Source organism: Cygnus atratus, chromosome 3, assembly GCF_013377495.2.
Source record: "Cygnus atratus isolate AKBS03 ecotype Queensland, Australia chromosome 3, CAtr_DNAZoo_HiC_assembly, whole genome shotgun sequence".
NCBI classification, from domain to species: domain Eukaryota; kingdom Metazoa; phylum Chordata; class Aves; order Anseriformes; family Anatidae; genus Cygnus; species Cygnus atratus.
This window is the reverse complement of record NC_066364.1, coordinates 58,646,820-58,665,573: the sequence shown is the minus strand read 5'-3', so window position 1 is coordinate 58,665,573 and position 18,754 is coordinate 58,646,820. Positions and strand designations below refer to the sequence as shown.

At 35.8% G+C, this 18,754-nt stretch overlaps 1 long non-coding RNA gene across 1 annotated transcript; it reads left to right on the top strand.

Annotated features, from left to right (window-relative positions):
• Window positions 1-4,990: 4,990 nt before the first annotated feature.
• On the top strand, window positions 4,991-13,294 carry LOC126913249 (uncharacterized). The gene is made up of 3 exons (XR_007708057.1): window positions 4,991-5,107; window positions 12,794-12,840; window positions 13,152-13,294. It is a non-coding gene; the product is annotated as an uncharacterized LOC126913249 (long non-coding RNA).
• Window positions 13,295-18,754: the final 5,460 nt, after the last annotated feature.

Below are 18,754 nucleotides of genomic sequence, written 5' to 3'. Positions count from 1 at the left end.
TGAGAGGTTCCTCTCTGATACCTCTGGGATTCCTCTGGGATACCAGATATTTTCAGGTTTAGAAACATTTTAGTTCAGCATTTGTTGGTTTAATGTTTTGGGCTTTTTTGTTTGCTTGTTTGTTTGTTTTGTTTTGTTTTCCCTGTCAGGCTGTTCTGGGGAAAAAAAAAAAAGAAAAAAAAACTTATTTGATTGGCTTTGCTATAGAAAATCTGAAATTTGCCAGAGAAAAATAAAATCGACATTTCCACATTAGACGGACTGGTTAAATAATTGGATTTGTGCACTATTAGCATAGAGATTGCAACTACTGTTTAAAAACTCCTGCATAAAAACTTCTGCTCTACAGTACAGTGGAAACACACAGTAGGACTTCTGCCCTTCTGCTTACACTAGATGTTCACAAAGAGACATAGACCAGCTATTACTTCTTACCAAGAATAGATTTCTTCCCATCCTATAGCACAGTGACCTGATCTGGTTGTTAATGCTCTTGTCCCCACTGGATCACTTCATTGATCTTCAGGCCTGAAGACTTCTGTCTTCAGATTAGCATGAGCAGCCAGAGCTGGCATCTGTCTTCTGCTGTGGATTTTGGTGGAATAGAGTCAAGGGAAAGATGTTTGGAAGAAGATGGGAGCTGACATTCATGCTATGATTAAGCCTAGTATCCCTCTATTAATTGGTAAACAGATAAGCCCTTTCTGATGTGCTCTGAATTGCTCTTTTGTAGACTCCACTTTTTGCTTAACATATCTGAACTAAACTGGGTTTAGTTACTGGCTGAATAAGTGCTTGGGAAGGAAATCCATTAACACTTACTAGACACAAAGACACCACGTCTGACTGAGCTGCGAAATATTGGAGGCTAGGTGAGAGTCCTGGGAAAATAACATTACATGTTTGCTCTATTTTTGTACTCTTACTAAGGCATTTTCTGTTGGTTACTGTTCAACAGGACACTGAGCCTTTGGTCTGCCCCAGTACAATAATTTTATGAGCAGGTAGCAGGTGCTTATATCTATGCCCTGAACCCAGAGAAGGTGGAAATCTTCACCTGCCTAAGGAGGAACATGATACACTGCATCTCTGTTCTTCTAACACGCCAGAAATTTATACAATAATGCTAAACCTTCTCTGTAGAGCTTTTGAAGATAAGGCTCACAGGTACCTCTCCCTAATTGTTGAACATTCTGACCACTGAACTTATGGCTATGAATTCCACCGTCTATGTCTTTATGTACTTTAGTGTTGTCAGCCTTAGGACTATAGATACCTTTTTCTTCATCTCAGAAAGGCTAATACCCCCAAAATCTAGGTTGTAGGTATCTTGCCCAATAAAATATTCAATAAGCAGCCTGCAAGAGAAAAGACCATAGCTCCAAGTGTGAAAGCAGTAACATTTTGGAGCACACAAGGATATATTGCGTGTTGTTATTTTTAGGACACAGGATGTGCTAAGCGTATGTGTTTCATAGATTTAATACCCAAATTACAATATATTTTAAGGGAAATTGTTGTAGTTACTTTCTACTCAGAAAGTCAGTCAGATTGTACTGAAGATAAAGAAACCTGATCAAGAATGTTGGACGGCTTTGGGTCATGCAGTTACAGGGCAGCAAACATCAAAAACTAGTTCATGTTGTTTTTGCTGTGAAAACTGCCAAGGACTGCCTTTGTTTTTAAGAGTTTTTTAGGTATAATAAAGTTATTGGAAGCATCCTGAAAATTAATTTGCCCCTTTTCTAAAACAAGACAGTCTACTATATATTGTAAATGACACTTTCAGAGTCTGTAATGACTTTCAAACTTTGTTATAAATCAGTCGCTGCTGAGACGCCAAAAAAGTTATAAAGAACTCTGCAGTGCACCTAAGCCTTGAGGTGTGTTGATGCGTAAATGAGCACAGTTGCAATATTCCTTCTTAAATCAAAGCTATATGTTTCATTTCCACATCTTGACCTACCTTGACTTCTCCACCAAGAGAGGAGGAATTGGAAATGCATAATTAAAACCTTCTGCCTTTACTATCACTGAAAATTTTGAGGGAAAAAGCCATTGAACAAATCTTTATATCTTTATCTGTATTTATCAGTCTGTATTTTTATCAAGATACTTTATGTCTGCAAAGAAATAATGTTCAGTAAAGTTCTAAGGCAACACCTCTTAAACATCTTACCTTCAGCTGCAATGGCTAATTATGTCATAATATCTGAAAAAATTCTTCCCACACCAAAGGTTTCATGCCAGGTTTATGTAATTTTCTATTTCCTCCACGTACAGTTATTTCTCTGGAGATTATCAAAGTAAGCTTTATAAGGAAGTCGGGTAACCACATTAAATCACGGAAAGAGAAGATATATTTTATTGTGATTAATTTCATTTTGCTTGCTTAGCCCTGCCATATGTTAAGTTCAAGGAAAGATGGTACTCTTCCACTGCAATTGTACAAAGAGAAAATTTTAGGTTATCTAATTTTAAAGAATTTACAGACCGAATTCAATATATTTTTTCTCCATTTTGACACAGATGCACACCCACATGTGAGAAAGTATATCCCACAGCAAGACACATTTATAGAAAAGCCAACTATACATATTGTGCTGCATCAACAATGATATCAGTGGAAATAACAACAACAAAAAATTTGAGTTCACATTTCTGTTTTGCCTGTGTCAAATCATTGCCTGAGTGGGACAGAATGACAGTTTGTAGCACTTGCTAAAACCATACTTTTCTTGATGCCAAAGAAAATAGCCTTATGAAACAATAATATGTTTTAAGCAAATCTTGACACTGTTATTTAGGAACAAAAAAAAATCGTAAGTCTCTTGCATCCATCTTCACCATGAAAACACAAAGCAGTAACTGCTTATGATAATAGTTCCTAAAATAGAAAATTAAATATTAACTCAGAATAAATTGGGACTGACATGAAACAGCTACACTTGCAGCAAGCAGCTTAGATCTCAGCCTTGCTCCATAAGGTTTAAGGTTTTGCAAGGCAACTGTACATATACCTTTTAAATTTTAAATGCATTGTATCTGTTGTCTGTGAAAGTGAAAAATAAATGCTTCACATCTCTTTGCTACCTGTGAGAGGCTTTGTGCTGAGATGTTAGCTATGCATGTGTGGTCAAATTATTTTAACAAAATAAAATGCAGTGAGAATTAATTTGGGCATTTTCAGAAAAGAAAAAACTGTGGACAAAACAGATTGGACAACTCAGTGTAAATTAAGAAGACAGTTTATTTAGTAGATGGCATAACACAGCCTGCAGCACTTCTAGCTTGGTGTTTTTGATACATTTCTACAAGTAAGGAAAAATAACACTTTCTAATTACAATTGATGTAAATAAAATGTACACATATCACCTTGCAGAAAAAGATATTCTGGTTAAAATTTTGCAAAATTCTGGTCAGAGATTGTTTTAAGTGTGATTCTGATTATGTCTGAAAGCTTATGAAGTCTTGGATTCTTAAATTAATTACATGAGAGACATGAATAACCAGGAATTCCATAGTTTCTTCCCTGAATGTGACACAAACTCTGAAAGGTTTCACCTGATTAAAATAAAAAATATATATATAAGTATGCAAAATAGGACATTATTATATTACAAGACTGCATTCAGCGAAGTATAGCTTTTCATCAGGCAGAAAACAGAAGAACTCATCACAGCCATATTGTCCCATGAGAGACAGGACGTGGTCTGACACATGTAATGCAGCAGATCATTTGGATTGCAAAAAATTCACTTTTTAATCTCTAAATTACATGCCTGCAGATAGTGAAAGGACTGCATCTTCTTTCCAAAAATGTTGGTATTGTTCTTTTTATTATTAATATTTTTAATATTACAATAGTGTTGGCAAATTCCCACTAGGACTTAGTTACGTCAGGTGTTGCAAACGTGTGCAACAGTGGTGATCGCTCACTGAAAGAGCTTCTAAACAAAAATTCTTCAACCATTTATTCATAGTCACATTATTTTTCTTGTGAGTCACCATGCTTCTAGGTCAGGAAGATACATCCGGAAGATGTATCACTAACAGTCTTCCTCACACAAATGCTAGTAAATATCTAAATGCTAGTAAATACCTAAATAAAGACCAGATATACCATGCCATATTGCTCATTAATGAGAGTCTTTACTTCAGACTGGGTTGATGGCAGAAATTACTTAATGCTGGCTTATACTTAACAGTTTTACTAACTATATTTCTTAATCGTTTCAGTAGAAGATGTATTAACAGAACTCCATCATTAGTTTTCATCATTCTTTCACTGATTTTACTCTGCCTACAGGAATAGGCCTCTTAAATGTTAAAAAAAATGCTGCTATTTCAGTTTTCATTGGTTAGTTTGTTTAAAAGTGAAACCAAAGTGTAATGGTCACTGGAAAAAACAATTTTGAACCTTATTCCCAGAACAAGCAGGAGCTTGGCACAGCAAATTTTTATGTTTCTTTGACCAAAAATAAATAAATAAATTGAAATTAAAAATAATTTAAAAATGGAAGGAAGGAAGGAAGGAAGGAAGGAAGGAAGGAAGAGAAAGGAAGGAAGGAAGAAAAAAGAAAGAAAGAAAGAAAGAAAGAAAGAAAGAAAGAAAGAAAGAAAGAAAGAAAGAAAGAAAAAGTGTATTCCTTTATATTCCTTTCTAGCAGACATTAACATTCACACTCACACACAGTAGTAAGTGCAAGAATGCAGATGCTGTTGCTTTCAGCTGGAATGCCTGAGTGCTTGAAGGCATTGCTCTCAAAGAAAAGATTTTTTTCCCAGTTAGCCATGAGATGAAGGAACAGATTTGATCCTGAGACACTTCTGACTAACTGCCAGTGCAATTACAAAGCTCAAATTAAAGCTTTTCACTTCTAAAATGAAATGTCTGCAGGACCAAACCTTATTAATTACAAAATGGGAGAAATCAGGCATAGTGTGTCAAAAATGCAAATGCTACACCAAGTGTCCTGCAGGCAGCTGTTTTTTTTTGTTTTTTTTTTTTTCATGTGCCTGTTTCGATAAAGGATATGGCTGGGAGGAGGCTGAAGGCACTCAGTCTGGCCAGAACAGTTGTCTGAGGTTACCGGGACCACTCAGGTAAGTAAACAAGAAGAAGAACCTAGACAAGAGGTTGAGCTAAAAATTATACAGGAAGGCTGTATGTATCTGTCACTCTTTTAGAACCCCTTCAGACTGGAGTCCAAAGGAAGCAGCTGCCTTCAAAGCCTTGTAAATCTTTTAGAAACCATTCTCACTGGATCCTTGCTTCTCCTCCATCTGTGTATTTTCACTACTTTCAGCTGAAAAAGTAAATGGCTTCAAATAATGCCTTGACTTGGCTAAAGCTCTAGGAAAAATAATGGTAAATTCATACTATGCTGATTAGTGCTGGGCACATGTTTTAGGAGAGAAGCATAAATAAGGAAACTCTCTGGTTTTAGCCAAGCATTACAAAATCCACTTAGAATGGTAGTTGTGGTAAGGCAAACTGGTGTCTAAGAACACAGAAATGAAAGCTATTTGACATACAAACTAATGAGTCAACATGGGAGCAATGCATTTCACAGTTTCATAAACTTTTATAATGAACTAAGGGTTTAGGCTCTCTTTGTTCTATTCTATAATCAATACAAGTGCAGGCACTGTTTCAGAAATCACAGTGGACCTTTTTGGAGAAGCATTTAGTTATTTCTAATTCACATAGTCAAGATTTCAAAAGGAACTAATTCTGCACTAACGAGCAAGCAACCTGAAAGGTTTCTTGTTTGTAAACTAGGTTTGGTTTAATCTGAACAAGTTCAAAGAAAGCAGCTATGACTACTGAGACTGCAGTATCGTTAATGTCGGTCAAAAGATTTCAATAATAAAAACAGCTGCTTACACTTAAATCCAGATTTGGGGAAACATCTCAGCACTGTCTCTCCACAACCATTGGACAAAATCTGTAGAACAGAATCTGCTTTCTCAGACCATATTAAACATGGGGCTAACACAGAGAGCTAAACAAAGATCTAACACAAATTACTACTCCTGTTATTCTAATTGCACACTGTTTCTGTAGTACTCAGAATTCCTTGTGAAGGACTAGAGATGGTCCTATTGTGTTATATGTTTTACAAATGCATAAAAAATGACTATCGTTGCCCCACAAGAACCAAGACCACAGTTTTCAAGTAAGGAGGAGTATAGGGAACATATAAGAAAATATTATTTGCAATGGAAAATTGTGAGTTCAGTACTCCAACAATCTAACCATGGTCAAGACTAGTTTGTAGGCATCATGGCAGAAGAGACCTTAGGGAGGGTTTCATGGTGATTCTATGGATCTTCTCAGGATGGTGGGCCAACTGTGGTAATAACATGCTATGGGAAAATTGTATTGAAGATGAATTTCAACATGGAGGTTATGGTGGCAATGCGCAGGTGCTCATCACAGCACCAGCCAAGAATTGTGGTGCCTAGCTCTGTTCAGGAAGATTTTTATAATCTTTGCTGAGATAAACTTCTGTAAGACACAGAAACCAAATAGAGAGGTGTGAGGACCAGCATAGCAGTGTACAGGGCAGCCAAATAAGGATCTGATATATGGATGGGAGAAGGGTAGAAGGATCTGGAGGGGGAAACGGACTCACTGGTGCTTTCTAAGTGGGTTTGACTTGTGAGCAAGAAGTATCAAGAGAGATAACCATAAGTAGTAAAGAAGAGCTGAAAATTACGTGTGCAAGTGAAGAAGAGCCAAGCAAAGAAAAACAGCCAAGAAATCTCTGTGTATGTCAGAAACTGAGAGAAGAGAATTGTAGGAAGAGAAGTCAACAAGTGGATTAGACAAAAGAAAGGATGACTACTCTGTCAACTTTCTCTTTGAGGAAATCCACAAGATCCCATGCATTAAGAGAAGTGAAAGCAGAAGAAAAGGATAAAAAAGAGGTAGTGCAAAGGTCATAGTAAAAGAGCAAACTACTACCAGAGAAAAAATGCCCAGGTATGGGGCTGTTGCTGGCTGGCCCTGGCCTGCCCTGCTTCCCAGCTGGGGGTGGCTGGGCAGGGTAGGCCCATCCCACCATCTCTTCCCACTTGACCTGATCACTAAGAACCCTTAGTTTTCCACTCTGGCAAGATGTGATAAGGACTTAGTGACTTCCTAAATTTTGTTCTCCCTCAGCCTTCTCTGAATTTTGAATTCTCTCCAGTGAGAAATTGATCCTGACTCTCCCTCCTGATGCCTTACATAGCAGGTTCACCCCAGTGATACTTCTGATGCTTGCAAGGCCAGAGAACATTTTGTTCAAACAAGGAAGGAATTGCCAGCTTGATAATTTGGAGTTGGATGTCTCATTTCCATCAGCTTCTGGATTTAGTGGTCTAAGTCCTTTAATAGAAGGCTGCTTAAGGCCTGAAATAGTAGCCTAAATTAGTCCAAGTACATCAAATAATATCCCACTCCCTGGGGAGATTGTATCTTAGTCATCAGCCAAAAACTTATGCCACTAGTTATGAAAAATACATCTGATTGGTCATTATCAAATAGTTTAAATCGAAATTCAAACCAATATTTGGAACTTTAAAATGTGTCTTTGTATCAGAAATCAGGATCAGAGTATATGCTGATTTAAAAGAGTAGGAAAAGAATAATAAACTGTGTTCTGGAATTGTTGCATGCTTTGGGAGCACAAGCAACTAACTTATGGGGCAGCATATTATCTTATTACTCCCAGGATCATTATCATAGTGAACAGCACATTTGTCATAGGATATGCCTTACTTCTTCCAGGAAATAGTGGGACAAATTGTGGCAACTTTTCTGTAGAAACTATCATTACTCTTTGTGTAATCACTCATTAGTCAAAGCAGTGCAAGTTACAAAGAGGTGAATTGTGATGAATTATACTCTACTCATTGCAATTCCACAGTGGTAGTATATGAAGAATATGATCCTGGCCCAAGATTACCAACGTAGATTAAACTATTGATAGTCCTTGAAGTAAAGGTATTCCAGTAACTTTTATCAATAAAAGATTTTAAATACAAACCCATCTTGATTCTCACCAGGTATTGTTCTCATACAGTTTTTTAAGGATCCAATTTTTAAAGTTTCTAGGCACTTCCTGTGAACTACTGAGCACTGTCAGTTTTCATGGTCATCAATCATTTCTTCCAGCACAGAATTTCAGAACATTTTCCTCTCTAAGGACCATTAAGGTCAATGAGGAGCAAGAGATGGGTGAAGAGAGAGACAAATGCATGCAGAACTGCCACTGTTGATCTGAGTAACCAGGTACAGGAAATAGGAATATAAGTACTAAAGCAGTATTTGCTGAGAAACCTGCTATAGTACCACTTTCTTATACTGTCAATGTCACAATTTTGTGCAAATACACTGATTTCATTTGACACATGTAACCCTGCAACTGCTGTGTAAAAAATGTAACCACACTATCTGTTGGAACCTCCCAGGCTTCCACATTGAGCTGAGCGCTTCAGTGCTTCCATTTGTGCTGTATGAATAATACATACAGCTTTAACATCTCAGAAATCTTATTAGCGCTCCTGTAATGGGTCTTCTTATTATCAGCACCAAAGTTTCGGTGAGGTTTCATGTGTGATAAATGCAACAATGCAGAGTGAAACCCATACCTCCCTGCTAAAATCAATAATCACTCAAATTTATGCAGGTAAACTCTGTAAATATAGAGGGAAAAGAATTTCTCTGCCAGCTTAAGAGAATGCCTATCTTAACAGCTCTGTAATTGGAAAAAATGGCCATCATCCTTCATCTTCTCCCTTCTAAACAGGTTTACACTGGTATATTCATTTGTCAGTTCATACAATGATTATTGCATATCTAGTGCTGGGTATGTGTTACCAGTTACCAGATATTTAAGAAGCAAAGCCAAAAGTTGGTTATCACCATTTGTCTCCACAAGAAGGAATGCGTGGTCATAATTCTGGCCTGAAACTAGACTGTATTTACTTAGAAATGTGTTATTAAGATACCTAGCCTATTGTTATTTACTGTCCTAGAGTGACAGTTAAATGTTGACAAATGAGGAAGCTGGAGAGGGGTGTACTGGGTTCTTCTTTCTTTTGTGGCATTGATTCACAGTGAATCCCACCAGGTATACCTGGAGCCATGTGCAGCCATTACATGTGCAAAATAGGTTTTTAACCCCCCCATACATACCAGTATTATTCTGCATCGGGGTAGGCTTTATGGGCATGATTACATATATGTACATATTTACTTTCATGAGGATTAGTTAAACTTTTTTTTAAACGTTCTGAGTTCAGTGTTTACAATCTATCCATAACAGATATTCTACGAGAATAAAGTATTATTTAAATTTCAGCTGATGGAATCCACACTTTTAGATATGTTTGACTAATTATCTCTAGTCATTATCAGCTCTATCAGTGAATAAACAATCTGTGTTGTAGGCAGTATCAGGACACAAAAGAATGGAGAATACTGTGAGGAAATGATTTTCATCAAGAAAAGAAAATGTGAACAAATTCTTTCTGCCTCCAAGTGATCTGTCGATAAAAGGTCATCCTGTAGAAGCCACACTGAGCACTGGAATCTGCCTCAGTACAGCTTATCTTCATTAAAGTCAGTGAAGCTTCTCATGAGTAGACCATGGCATCTTTTTAAACCTCCTTGAAAGCAGCTGGGGACTGCTCTTTGGAGCATTCAGAGCATCAGCTGATGGTATTCTTGGAACAGAGAATCATTCAACCTTCAGCTCATAAATCATACTTACATGGAAAAAATTATCAGCCTTTAGGATACATTTTCATATGGTTGTATTTGTTTTAGTAGTTTTCCTGCTATTTTTAAGAATAATGCATAGAATCCAAACAATTTCTTCCTATTATATTTGGCATTGACATGAGTTCTAGGATGGCATTAGGAAACACAGAACATTGCACTGAGATAAGTAAAGGCCTCGATTTATCTGTGTGTCCATTTGTTATACAATTTGAACTACTATCAATGTAAAATCATACCATTACTCAGCAAAGGAGCTGTTGGGAATCTGTGAACATTACTGAACTTTTAATGGCATTTCTTATTCACATATAATAAACATACTTATTCACAAAAGTACTGGCTACAGAAGACAAGCAAATAGATTTATGTCAGTCGGGCCAAGAAGAAACTAGAGAAAATGTTTCTCTACTGATACATTAAAGTACACATATATTAACACAAGCTTTGTAAGAATTGACATTGTGTTTATACAGTGACTTTCCAAAAATGGATCTCCACATAAGATCAATGGCATGGGGTCATAATAGGAATTTTTGTAGGTATTGGGTTTGGAGAGCTACAGTTTTGATTTGGTTTAGTCTCTGATGATTAAAATATACATTTTATTTTTTCCAACTCTTCCCACACTAAATACAACCAAAATTTCATTATTTATTACTTTTATAAAGTGTGTCACATTACCATTAGATTCTTAACCAAGCAAATTTTTGCTGTTCAGCTACTATTTAGAAGAACATAACTTGTGGCAAGCTTAGAAATGTTTATGCACATGCTTAATTTTCTACCTTGTGTCCCTGCTAAAGGTATTAAAGCTATTCTCATCACCAAAGTTAAACAAGCACACATAATAAGTGATAACAGGGATCTAGCCTGTAGTTAGATTCAGACAAGGACTGAATTTGGGATGAGTTTAGGACTCAGTTGTAAAGCTACCATGCTTTCTAGTCAGAAATGATTTTGGAGCTACTTATCTGACTTCAGCTCAAACAAGTATTTACAACACCATTGAATACTGCCTTTGTGTTCTCTGTTTCTCCTCAAGGAAAACGTTTAGCAAGATTGTTATGGAGATACATGTCATGATTTTCAAAAACATGGAGGGAAAAGAGAAAGGAGTGTTCTTTCCATCAAACAGAGGGGAAAGAGAATTTCAAAAGTATTTTCTGTGCTGGAGGATGGTAAAACCATGACTTTGCAAGCAGACACACTTCTCTTGATTACAGATGGAGGAAAAGATGCTCAGCTTTTCATAAAGCTAGAGTATATGTGACTTATCTAGGTGGAAGTTGAAAGAAGAAATGTAGACTCTTGTGTAAAATTTCTTGTCCTCTGACAACAAGAAACTGCAGTGGATTCATGTCTTGGTTTGAAATCCAATCCATTTATTACATAGCTAAGAAAATGTGAGGCATTTGAAGAATAAATGTTAAGCCTCAAGGCATGCTTAATTTAGCAAAACCAAGTTTAAATATAGCTCCAGATATGGAGCACACGGCTGACTCATCATTTTATCTGATATATGAGCAACTCCCAAAATAAATGAGGTAAGACCAGTGAACATGAGGAGACAATCAAAAGTAATCTGCCAACCCCTTCTCCATGCCCAACAGCAAAAGTAGATCAATGGCTGTGCTGGCAAAAAAACATTTATGTAGCAGCAATCTAGTGTAATTCATAACAACATGTAGACATTCTCCAAAATATTTGGGATAGATATTCTTTTATCTTGAGAATATCTAATCTTCATTCCTGCCAGAAAAATAATTGATAAGTTGGAAATCTTGGTGGGAGCAGGGGTACTAATGATAAGAACTGAATTTAAGAATCTAGAAGATTCTTAGTACGAGATGAAGCCCATATTCCTTCTCCCCTGAGAATCCAGCATTTTGGATAGAATTAAATTTAAAAATTGATAGGTAGAAGAAAGATACAAATCAGGGACCTACAGCTTTTACTGAGATAAGTGTTTACTTATTCATTGGTGAGCTTTCCAATTTAATGAAGAATGATATCCTCAAGTTCATCTTGTTCACATCGAACTTCAGAAAAATAGAATTGCAAGGGACCTTCAGAGACAGTGTTATTCTGTAATAGTACAAACAGGCATAACAACATCATGCATAATGAAAAGATGAATATCCTTAAAATTGCCATCTGCTGAAAACCTCTGTTAAAACTCTTCAGGCAATGTCCCTGGGATACAGAGACAGGGAGGAAAGGAAACTGGGAGATTCATGAAAAGTTGTCAAGAAGACCACAAAGCAGTGAGCAGCAGCTCTTTTTCACCTAGAAAGGGTAATGGTTTTTGATGACTGGTTGTGACCCTTCATGAGAAGCAGAGATCTGATAACTACCATTAAACACTGACATAGAGCCAATCCTCCTGAGGAGGAATGAACATTTTCAATGCAAGGGAGCACGGGAGCAAATGATCCAGAATGAATTCTCATTTCCAAAAAGGTGGAGAAAAACTGTTTTTGGATATCTTTTTTCTTCTCTTAATTCTAATACAAATCTTACTTGCCTCAGTTTAAAGCTATTGCATTTTATTCCATCCATACCTCCAGTATTTCCTGATGATCATTCTCACTGCTGGATTCATTTTAATTAGTTTTCATGTCTCTTGAACCATCGATACACAGTATGGCCTTGAAGCCAGTTTTTCACGTAGCTTTCTATTAGTCTCAGTGAGAATAAATTTTGTTAGGTGGGTTGTATGTGTGTGTAATGAAAAAATGTTTAAACATACAAGACATCTTCTACTTTTCTCCCACTCACAAAACATATCATCCTGTCCTAGAAGGAGGTTAGAATAGTCTGACTTGATTTGTTCCTGAAAAAAAATAAAATAAAGAAAAAATTATAAATTCCTCATTGCTTATTTATTTTAAGAGATAGAAGCTTAATTGGCTAGAGTCAAAACTCTGGCTCTACTTTTCCCTCACTTTTAAAGATGTCTACATCTAGTCTTCTCCGTCCTTTCACAAGCTTAACCATCATCTGTCTTTTTTCAGATCACCACCTTCTGTCCTAAATAGACTTGCTCCATTCTCAGGCAAAGGTAATTCATCTTAGAATTGCTAATCAAATTGAAAATATCTTAAAGAAACTAACCCAAGCACTTTCAAAACTTTTCACCCAAAATCTAGCCTGAATCTGTACTCTTTTTACTCTCATATTATTCATATTAGTTGGCTGCTTATTGTTAGTCTTTCAAAAAGACTTTCCAAAAAGACTACTTCAGACTTCTTTCCTTCCTTTGTTAATAACTTAGGAATTAACATATTTTTTTAAATTATTTATTTTTAGGTTTTCTTTTTATATCCTTTCATACTTTTTTTCTTTCTTACATTTTTCCTTTCTATACTACAGGTATCTAACTTTTAAATGAATCCTTCAAGGAGGAAAATCAAGGTACATACATATACTTTCAGTTCTGAATGGGGAAAATGTCCTCTAATTGTAGTCATAAATGTGGAGAAATAATTTCATTCACTTCAGTTTTCTAAAAGCAGGTGAGTACTGAAACATTTTCAACTTTAAAAAGAATAAAATACATTAGGAATATTTATCTAAGAACAGTGAAAGCTTTTTTGTTTATTCAGCACTGAAGAAAATTTGATGGTATCGTAAACAAAATTGACTACTGGTGTCAAAAACAATTCTTTATGTAAATATGAGATAAGAATTCCTTTTGGTAAACATATATCTCTTAAAAGTCACTGTTAAATTTAAAATTTTCAGATATCTGGAAAGTGCATGAAAAACTGATTTTCAAGAACAAATTGAAGGAAAACTGAATTTTATGCTAGTACAATGATAATAGTAGAAGTTCTTACAGCTCAGTCACTTTCAGGCAGTTTGTGTGTTGTAAAAAACCACAAGTCAATGTACAAGATTTGATACTTGCTTTTTATTCATGGTGAAAATGAAGTACTAAATGAGCCTACAGGTGTTTTTTCATAGAATGCCTAAGTTCTCTGACGGTAGTGTTAACAAGACCTAAAAAGTTTTGTAACTTTTGACAATTTGATTTTTTTTTCACAGACTCAGACTCTTGTGAAACTAACAACATTTTAATTTACATAAAATTGTAAAACCTTGGAATAGGATTCCATTCATAATACTCTATTTTTATAGTGGATTGTAAAACTTCTCCTAACACTAACTGATGTACTTGGATTAAGTATGAAAACTGTCAACAGTTAGTTTTGCTCAGAGTACCATGGAATATGTGCAATATATGTTTTTACAAGAATTTAAAAAATATGAAAATGAAAAGAAGAATATCCTAAGTATTTCTAAATAGTCTTCAGTATATCTATTTATGTTCCTGAGTGGTACGCATAGTTCTGGGATGTGTGCTATATGCTTTTCCATTTTCTCTTAATGGCAAAACCAAAATAAAAGAATATCCTTTTTGGACCAGCATCAAGGGGTAGGAGGAAGAACTTGAGAAATATGGAGTTATTTTTCTTAGGAGATTCTCAGCTACATTACAGTGGGTCATAATTAAATCAGCAGAGAGTGATATCTCTGGAACACCCGTTGTATGTCAGACTGGTATTAATCATCTCCAAGGTGATCCCAGTTACTATGGGAACTATGATATTTGTTTGTGTTCTTAGCACTGGCTGGTGGCCAAAGTTTGGCAGCCTCCTTACAGTAATCCAGCAGATTAGAAATGTTAAGTCTCTGTCATGAATTTTTCATTACTGCTGTCAGTATGAATCTGTCCTTTACCAAAATAATTACTAATTAATAAATCTTACTCTATGTTCAGATGGGAAAGGTTGCCTATGCTAAACCTGCCCTTTTGTAACCAAGCTGTTTAAACCCTTTTGGATTTTGTCAAGCAAAGAGAGCACCCTTTTTTTCACTTGCTAAGCTCTTTTGAAAATGTGAAAACTCCTTGCCATTCCTTTTTCCCTGTGACTTTTAGAGATATTTTTTGAAAAAAAGAAGAATCGTTCTGAAGAGAGGCTTGACTCAGATATATCATTCCCTCTTGTTTAATTAATTTCTGCTCTCCAGCTACTCCAGAGAATTGCTCTGGTTAACAAAAGAGTGTCTGAAGGTACAAGTGAGCTCCTGGACCAGCTCTAGCACCTTTGTTCTCTTCCAGAGCTGGGGTGAGACCTGGCTGTGCCCTCCTTTTTTCCTGTGGATGGGTGGGTGACAATATGGCTGTTCTGTACCTCACACATCCCCACCACTCTGGGTGCCCCATCAGAACTGACTCCCATGAGCTTTCTGGATGCTTCTGCTGACTTCAGGCAGTCCTTCAAGGTTCATCCATGGAGAAAATGCCTGAGATTCATTAGATCCCATTTAAACTGTTGCAGAATAGCAAAAGACTTGTTCCAGGAGTGGGGATCAAAGGAGAAAGAGTGGGGAAACATTCTTAAATTTCCAGAAATTTGCAGAACTAATTTATCATCATGGAAAAAGTCTTGCTATCCTTGACTCAGTGCTAAAGAAATGTCACACAAAAAAATGGATGTATTATTGGAAATGTAATTGGAGGAGGGGAAGGAAAAGCAGAGGCAGCTAGAGAGCATTTCATTTTCCTGCTTTAGTGGCTATCTTTCCTCTGTGTAGATGCCATGCTTTGCTTCCCCTTTTATTTTGTCAGGAGAGAAGCAGACAGCCCTTAGAAAGTCAGCTGCACTTGAGTCATGCAGAAAATCTGATTTTACTTCACTATGAAGTAATATAAACTCTCAGAGACACCTTTGTTGCAATGTCAAGTTATGTATGTATCACAGTATCTCATGCTCATATATTCTTTTTTTTTTTTTTTACAAAGACATACTTATCCTGAAGGAGTTACAACCACGCTGTGCCTTCATTATATACACACACACACACACACACACAGATATATATACACACATATATATATATATATATATATATATATAAACTTTAAAGGGTCTTTTTCAGCATGCAGCCTTACTCCAGTCTTTTCTATGATCCAAGCCAAGAACAGGTGAAGTTCAGGGGCTCACTATGAAGATTTTTTGCAGGAATGGGGCCTTAGTGATTGGTAATACTGAAGAGTAGTCCAGACCTCTAATAGGATGTTGAAAGAAATAAGAGAAAAACACACAGGAGTTGAGGAAGACAAGGGAGACTGCTCTTGAGGAGAGCACTTCTAAGCAAAGTGGAAATTTTCATCTGAACTCTGTTGTTGATGGTTTATTTTAGCCAAACGTGTTCATCATCAGCATTAATTTGTGCTGAGGAGTTTGCATCTCCATTTTAAACAGCACTGCTTTCCAAAATGTTCTCTGAACATAAGATATGAAAATGCTATGGAAGATTTAGTCAAGTGCCTAGAGCCAATTGAAAGAAAATTTTAGTTTGAAAGTTTGAATACCTATACAAATAATTAATTAACCTAAACAACCTCTATTAACCTGAAATAAAAACACTTGCAGGAATCCCAGAAATAGGGTGTTGGGAAGTGTGGGTGATTTATATGGTGCAAGAAACTCTTCAAATTATGGCTATCTTCCACTACACACTTCAAATGCAACAATGTGGAAACCTTGTCATAATAGAACATAGTAAAAAGGAATATACTCAGAAAGAGTTAAGACACAGAATTTCATTCAAAAACAAGACACAGGAATGAATCTATAAAAATATTCTTGTGAAAACTTGAGAATACTTTTATCATTATTCTGCAGAAATGATCAAACAATCTAAAAATGAGAAATGTTCATCCAGAATAAACTTTTCACATTCTTAACAAAGGATAAATTAGTCAAAGCATCAAATATAGAACATTTAGCAAAAAAATTCTTTCCATCCTGCCATGCCTTTCTGAAGAGTTAAGTGTTAAAATATGTGAAATAACATTCATTAATCATCACTGAAAATATTTATGTAAGCTTTGTGGCATCACAGAAAAAAATAATAATAATTTACAATTTTGGAGACAGTGAAAAGAGCTGGTGAATCAACTGACACAAATGTTCACCACTGAAATCTTTACATGATTTGAAATGCCAATAAATACTATCAGAGCTCTGAAAATATTGTTTCTTTGCATATCACAGTTGAAATAAATTATCATCAAAACCACATATCTGCTACCTGGAGTAGATAATTTACACTCCTCCAATTATCTTTGCCACAGAATATGGAGGTGGTTGTTTATTCCTATGAAATATTCATCAGGAAGATTACTTTATATTGTTAAACATTCACAACTATAATCTTCCTTTTTTTTCTTTTTCTTTTTTTCTTTTTTCTTTTTTTTTTCTTTTTTTTTTTTTCTTTCCATGAAAATAGACTTTTATCACAACAATTTTGCTTTTTGATTTAATTTGCCTTCCTCCTTGGAGAAGAAGCTTTCCAAAGATGAAAAAAAGCAACAGCCACACAGGCAGGCATGTATTCCAAGATTCCTACCTATTTCCAATAATTAATCTAATGTACCGGCATGCTACACCTCACTTTAGGTATAATAAATTAAAACTTCTGATATTCTTAGTTTGGAAAGACAAGGCAACCTCACAGCCAAATTGCCTGAATTTTGCATGACCAACAGCTTAGTGCTTAATTGCATGTATCAAAGAAGTGCCAACGTTTAGATCAATATATTCTCAACATCAGTACTTCAGCCCAGTCATAGCTGCTTTAAATTTAGATACAGTATGTATCAGACATGTAGATATGATCAAGACAGAATTAATTAAGATCCTTAGTCATACTGAGCATGCCATAAATCAAAGCAAAACTTAAAAGAAAAACAAACTCATTTTCAAGATGCACTAAGAGGATGCCACACAATAAGAATTAGAAATTGGATTATTCTCTATCATATTTTATGCATGTGTTCAGTAAAATACTCACAGAGATTCAAAACTCATTTAAGAGGATATCCTTCCTCATCAAAAATAAAAGAGCACATTACATGAATAATGATGAGACTGAAATTAGCTCTTGTCCCTTAAAAAAGCACCATCTCTGTCTAGTTTAGAGGTACTTATAGAAGAAAGGCAGCCCTGGTGTCATGACTGTGTTCTTTAAGTTGATGTTGTCCACAGGGCATAACCACTGTGTCTCATTCATGTAAGGCACCCTTTTGCTGGGATTTCTGCAGGGAAAGAAGAAGCTTCTGTGAAAGGGATGATGGCTAAGCTGCTTAATCCTTTCATAATGAATTTAGTACTTGTAAAACATATCAGATGAAAGGGTCTTCAGTACTGTCTACCAGATCATAGGTATGGTCAAACTTGCCCACAGGGATCTGGCAGTGTGTCCTGCTTCTTGGAAAAAGCATCTTCAGAGATAACAGATCAGTTCAACCTTTTCATCCAGCCACACTTTCTTTCCTCCTCTGTCTACAGAGGTAGTCAACTTGTTCTTGTAGGGGACACTGCAGATTACAGTAGCTTCTGAATAGCAAAATCAAAACTGAGTGATAATGATAAAATTTAGTATAGATTGTTCTGCTGGCTGCCACACTGATATCAAGCAAATATTTTTAAAAACTAAGTTTTGGTTGCATAAGTACACAAGTGTTTGGGAGTTACTGTTCTTCATAAAATGACAGTATTTCCACATACAGAAAACACGTGCAGAAATAAATATTATTCAGTATTTGCTTTTCACTGTTCTTTTTAAAATATTTCTGTTAACTAATAAGACAACAAAGGAAGTATTATGACATGTAGGACTGCAGATTCCAAAGGCATCTCAGAAGGTAACTGTTCAACTGACACTGGATTCCACAAACTTATGAACTTTATTAAGGAAACCAGTTTGGATGAGCAACCAAATATCTCAAGTATTGTTTGACAACCATTGAATTTAAGAAAAATCAGGTTTCAAAACCTCTTTTTCATCTAACCAGAAAGGTATAAACAGAACTGATTTAGGACTAGGCTGCTGTTGGATTAGGAATGGCTACTCAGGTAATATCTATCTGCTGTAGTTTTGAGTATTTTTTTTCCAATCAG